The following is a 6,561-nucleotide window of genomic DNA, read 5'->3' as shown; positions in this document are numbered from 1 at the left end:
GCACCTTGAACTTGGGAGGGGTGATGATATCGGGTACTAGGAACAACTCTTCTAGGTTAGCAAAGGCATAATCTTTACCTCCTTCAATGGCCTTGAGCATTTCCCATTTCTACCATAGCATGAGGGTTTTTACTTGTTGTGGAATGCAAGAGGTGTAGCTGGGGATGATACTGAGGGCCCTCCAGAGGGTTTTGTAGGGGTATACCACCAACTGCTTGCCCTTCAGTGGCATATCCGAGGCAAGGCTCAAAGTCGGCTAGATTGTGGTGGGGAATTTCATGTGTCTCTCCCACGGTTTAAGAGACATGTGCATGATCAGTTTGGGGTTGTTGGCTCTCAATGAGTATAGGAGTGGAGTTATTGACATTTTTATTGGAAGTGTACGCCACATTGGGTGGCGTATAGTTGAGAGGCAAACCATATAGCAGGAAGGCGTGCTCGTTATGAATTTGCACATCATGGGGGGGCCGTCCCTACTTCCCAAATCTTTGCCTACCATATCTGAGGTTGGATGATTCATTTGGTTGATGCCGAATGGGGACGTCGGGTTCACCTTAGCAACAGTGCTGGTAGCGGCAATTGCAACCGCATTGGCTTCCATTATCTTCTTCATGCTCATCATGGCCTCCATCATTGCGGCCATTTGCTCTTTCATAGCCTCCATGTCAACCTTCACCTTCTCTTGCACCTCCTCTGCTTTACCCATTACTCTAGCTCTAGCACAGGTTTGGTAAGGGCGCCGTAAAGCGGGTTTTTTTTTTATAACAATGATTAAGTTCTTTTTTTTTTCAAGGAAAGAATCTTATGAGCAATGCAACCAATGAAAAGCATGGATGTATGCGAATGATGCATAGTTGAAGTATTGCGAATTTTTACACAGGACATGGGGTTGAATCAATTTAGATGTTCAACTTGGTCCATGACATCTTTGTCAAGGTGAAACTGGAAGTAACAAGGATATCAACAATCCTAAACGTGTTTGACAGTAGCCGAAGCAATGATGTAACACAATCCACCTTTTGCCCCAACTTTGCAAGATGGTTACTTGATGCAATCCTATCCCGCAAGGGCATTGGGTAGAAGACTCCAAGTAGATTGGGCTAGAGATCCAAGGGAAGGCCCCAGGGTTCTCATGAGCCTTAGGGTATATTTTGAGCCCATGGGCTAAGTATGAGCCCGCCTTATCTTTGTAAATATTAGAATAGGTTTTTCCTTCGTTTGGGCCTTGTATTTTGGTCATTCTAGTAGTATAGGGTTTTAGCCTTGTATTTTCGGGCATTTTGAGTAGTCTTTGTAGTAGGGACTTTTTTTTTTGTATTTTCATGTTTTTTTGTCATGGGGGTGAGCTTAGCTATTATAGGGGGTGTGTAGCTAAGCTCTAGCTTCTCATCTCAAGGAGGTGAGCTTAGCTATTAGAGATGTGTGTGTAGCTAAGCTCTAGCTTCTTTAGGAATCTTCTTAAGGAAGCCTCTCAAGGAGGTGAGCTTAGTTATGAGAGGGGTGTGTGTAGCTAAGCTCTAGCTTCTCAAGGAAGTTTTCTCAAAGAAGCTTCTCAAGGAAGTTTTCTCAAGAAAGCTTCTCAAGGAAGCTACCTAGTCTTTAAATAGAAGCATGTGTAACACTTGTTGTAACTTTGATGAATGAAAGTCTTATGAGACACACTTCAAAGTTCTACTTCTCCCCCTCTTTTATTCCTTCAATTTCGTGCTCCCCCCTCTCTCTTTCTCTCCCTCTTTCTTTTCCTCCATTGAAGCATCCTTCCAAGCTTCTTATCCAAGGCTCATCTTGGTGGTGAAGCTATTTCTTCCATGGCTTATTCCCTAGTGGATGGCGCCTCCCCTCTCCTATTCTCCTTTGCCTTCCACTGCATCTCCATGGTGAAAAATCATCATTGAAGGACCTCATTGAAGCTCAAAGATCCAGCCTCCATAGAAGCTCCACAAGCAAGCTTCCATCAAGTGGTAATCAGAGCACAAGAGCTTCAAGTAGGTGCTCCTTAAATCTCCATTAATTTTTTTTGCTTTACCTTCTCTTCCAATGTTGTTTCTTCATTTTTTTCTCCACGTATCTCCTCATATGTCTTGTGCTAAATGTTGTTAACTTGATTCTTTAGAGTTTCCATCGATTAAACTTTCTATACAAGCTACATTTGATTTTCTATGGTTCAAATTTCTTGTTCTTGTTCTTGAACCATGAATTGTGTTGAGTTTAGGTTCATTTGAGTTTTGTCTTGTTATTTTTTGTGGCTGAAACCTAAATCATAAAATTCTTACAAAAATATCAAAGTAGAAGAAAACCTCAAAAATCTAGAGTGACTTGTTCACCTATTGTAGTTTTGTCATAGAAGTCATGTCTAGTCATGAAACTTGTCACATAAGATTTCTTATGTTGTGCTGAATTTTATTTTCTTGTTTCTTTGTCTAACTCATTTGTTCATGAGTGTATGAAATTATTTTAGCCTATTATTTGATTTGAGTCAAATCTTTCATGTTAATTAGTCCTTAACATGTTCATGCAAAATTCTTAGAGAGTCTTTGATTGTGAACCTTTTCTTGAACTTTTAGGTTTCTTTATGATTGTGTCTATTGTGAATTTGAGTTTTGGTGATTGAATTGCTGGCTGAAATGTTGATCCTAAGTGAATATTGAACTCCTAAAACTGTGGTAAACAATACTAGTGAGTTCAACATACATAGGAAGGTTGAAAGTAAGCCCAAGGCAATCAATATACCATGCTTAAAAAAAAAATCGCTGGTGCTGGCAGCTTGGACATACAAACTTGTAAAAATTACTGAGAATTGGTTACTTCGAATTTTGAGCTGAAATTTTTACTGAATTTTCTAGACATCTGGAGAAAAGTTAGAAAAAAAGAAACAAGTGATTTGGATAATATGAAAAAATACGAAAAATCACACAAGTTGGCAGGAAAATCAGTATCCAGAAAAAAAAGGGTGAAAGGGAAGTGTGCTTGTTGTTTTGGCTCAAAATTTATTCTATAATTGGAAATTTCAATTGAAAATTAGTGTGAAGACAAGTGCCAAAGCTAGAGGTTTGTTGAGTCTTTTTTTTATAGTTTTTTTTACTCTACTCTAGAGCCATTCTAAGTTTCTCTTTTAGTCTTAGCTTGCTTCTATGTCCTTTTCATTGCTTTAATTGTTGAATAATCCTTGAAAAATTGTCTTGTTAAAAACTCCATTGGTTTATCTTTCATTTCATTTTTTTTTTGTCTTTGGTTATTGCTTGTCTCTTTGTTTCCTTGTTTGTGAGTTGCCATATAGGGAATTGGAAAGGAGGATTGGTGTCATCCCTTGAAGAATCTGAGTCAAGAAGCAAGGGGCCAACCACCTTAAGAGCTATTGGACTAAGAAGCACTCCAAATTGAGTGAATCACCAAAGAGAGAACAACCACCAAAATTGAGGACCGTTTTTTAATTTTGTAATTTGCAATTTACTTACCTTCATTGCTTTCAAGTTTTGTAACAAAAAGGCCTTTCATTGGAAGTGTGTTGGGAGCCTCCAATAGGTTACCAAACTTCCATTTGTGCGTAATAATTTTAGGCAATTTTTTCCCTAGGATAGTGAGTGTTTTGTTGGGAACCTTGAATTTGGTCATCCAAACACTCTTAGGATTCGCCTAGTTTACATTTCTTGCTTACTTTCATAGCTTATTTCCTTTACCTTCCATTAGTTTTTTACCTTATCTTTCACACCTCTTTTAGTGTTTATTTTGGATAGTTTCAACCATAATTTCTTTTACCTTTTGTTTTCAAACCTCCAACAAGAAAGAATCGCAACTTAGGAACCAACATGAGTCATCATTCATCTAGTGTTAATGGCAAGGGTACCAGTCATAAAGACCCTTTATCTAGAATCTTAGATGAGTTGAGTTCCCTCAAGTCATGGAAAGAAAAACAAGAGAGAAAAGAAAAAGGAAAAAAAAAGTGGAAGAAATAAGTCAAGATGAAAGAAAGAAAATAAGAGAGGAAGAAAGAAGAAAAATAATGAAAGAAATGAAAAGAGAAAAACATGCCTCCTATAGAAGTCATAACTCTTGCAAAAGCCTAAGTGAAGAACTTCGTGACTATTACGAAGGAAGGCATAGGTCACATCTTAGACCTCACTCCCATAGAAAAGAAAAGGAAAGAAAGCCTCAAGAGGCTAACATTAAACTCTCATACTTCCATGGGAAGGACAATATAGAGGCTAACTTAGATTGGGAAATAAGGATAGAGCAACAACTTAAAAAGATGTCTACTTCAAAATCTTATGTCTCTCACTCTTATCCAAAGAAAGACCAAGGTCAAGGCATCTTAGGGGTGACACCTTCTAAGCCCAAAGATGATAAGGGAAAGACAATAGAAAAGCAAGCCCCTAAGGCTAGTATGCAAGAGAAAACTAGCTCTATAAAGTGCTTTAAATGTCTTGGAAGAGGACACATTACTTCTCAATGCCCCACCACAAAAACCATGATTATGAGGGGCCAAGACATTTATAGTAGCCAAGATGAGGCTACTACTTCACCTTCCTCTAGTGAAAGTGAAAAAGCAAAAGGGGAAGAATCTAGTGAAGAAATCTACCCCCAAGAAGAAGGACAACCATTAGTGGTTAAAGAGAAGTGTAAGGAGGTAAGTGTCTCCTCCAAGTGTTTAGCTAAGAAGGAAACTCATTTTACAATAAAGACAAACAATAAAGAAACTCTCCCTCTTAGACAACCTCCACATTTTCTCTTTTGTAAAAAGGCACTTGCTAGCATTGCCACACCTCTTGGGCTTGAGTTTATTCCTCAAGTAAAGAAGTTGTTGGATGAGGGTTTGGTTCGCAAGAGCTTAAATCCTTGTGCTTTGTTGGTGCCCAAAATAGGTATTATTAGGCACCAAGTCCCTAAAATAGGTGGTATGATGAATGTTTTGAGTGGTGCAACCCTCTTTTGTAAAATCACTCGTACACCTAACATCTTCATGGTGTGTGTACATAGGAACCCATTAGCTAGGTTTATTCTTATTTTTAGTTTCAATACAAACTTAGGTACTCATATGGGACACCTTAGGTTTGTCATACTTTTTGGTAGGAATAATCAATATGAAAATACAGAAAAAGGTATGTTTTATTGCGTTACTTTTCTTAATTTTTCAAATAGTGATCAAGGGGTTCCCATGAACCCTAAGAGAATAAAGGTCATTCCTGAGTGGCCCACTCCACCAAGTATAAGAAAAATTTGGGGCTTCCATGACTTAACAAACTTTTACAAAAGGTTTTCCCCATATTTTTCTATACTTGTAGCACCACTCATTGAGTTGGGGAGAAACCATGTTCCTACATGGGAAGATACCCAGGAAATGGGTTTTCAAACCTTACCTTACTTCAGCATACCAAACACCACTAATACATATGTTTTTGTTCTTTTTACAGGTGTTGAGGGAAGGAGCCCAGAGTATGAAGAACCTTGGGATTTGAGGTCAAATCCTTTCCAAGGTGGAGGGAATGATGCAATCCTATCCCGCAAGGGCATTGGGTAGAAGACTCCAAGTAGATTGGGCTAGAGATCCAAGGGAAGGCCCTAGGGTTCTCATGAGCCTTAGGGTATATTTTGAGCCCATGGGCTAAGTATGAGCCCGCTTATCTTTGTAAATATTAGAATAGGTTTTTCCTTCGTTTGGGCCTTGTATTTTGGCCATTCTAGTAGTATAGGGTTTTAGCCTTGTATTTCGGGGCATTTTGAGTAGTCTTTGTAGTAGGGACTTTTTTTTTTGTATTTTCATGTTTTTTTGTCATGGGGGTGAGCTTAGCTATTATAGGGGGTGTGTAGCTAAGCTCTAGCTTCTCATCTCAAGGAGGTGAGCTTAGCTATTAGAGATGCGTGTGTAGCTAAGCTCTAGCTTCTTTAGGAATCTTCTTAAGGAAGCTTCTCAAGGAGGTGAGCTTAGTTATGAGAGGGGTGTGTGTAGCTAAGCTCTAGCTTCTCAAGGAAATTTTCTCAAAGAAGCTTCTCAAGGAATTTTTCTCAAGAAAGCTTCTCAAGGAAGCTACGTAGTCTATAAATAGAAGCATGTGTAACACTTGTTGTAACTTTGATGAATGAAAGTCTTATGAGACACACTTCAAAGTTCTACTTCTCCCCCTCTTTTATTCCTTCAATTTCGTGCTCCCCCCTCTCTCTTTCTCTCCCTCTTTCTTTTCCTCCATTGAAGCATCCTTCCAAGCTTCTTATCCAAGGCTCATCTTGGAGGTGAAGCTCCTTCTTCCATGGCTTATTCCCTAGTGGATGGCGCCTCCCCTCTCCTCTTCTCCTTTGCCTTCCACTGCATCTCCATGGTGAAAAATCACCATTGAAGGACCTCATTGAAGCTCAAAGATCCAGCCTCCATAGAAGCTCCACAAGCAAGCTTCCATCATTACTTCCATACTTCAACTTGACTCGATGAATCTTTTCATAAAAGCATGAGTTTGGTTCAACCCCATAACCCAGGGAATGGCAATTTTGATCGCCAATACTTCATCAAAATTTCATAGGGATGAAAGACTCGGGAATACGCATGCAGTGCATGGAAAATGTAATTATGAG

Source organism: Glycine soja, chromosome 6 (assembly GCF_004193775.1).
Source record: "Glycine soja cultivar W05 chromosome 6, ASM419377v2, whole genome shotgun sequence".
Classification (NCBI taxonomy): domain Eukaryota; kingdom Viridiplantae; phylum Streptophyta; class Magnoliopsida; order Fabales; family Fabaceae; genus Glycine; species Glycine soja.
This window is presented reverse-complemented; position numbering follows the sequence as displayed.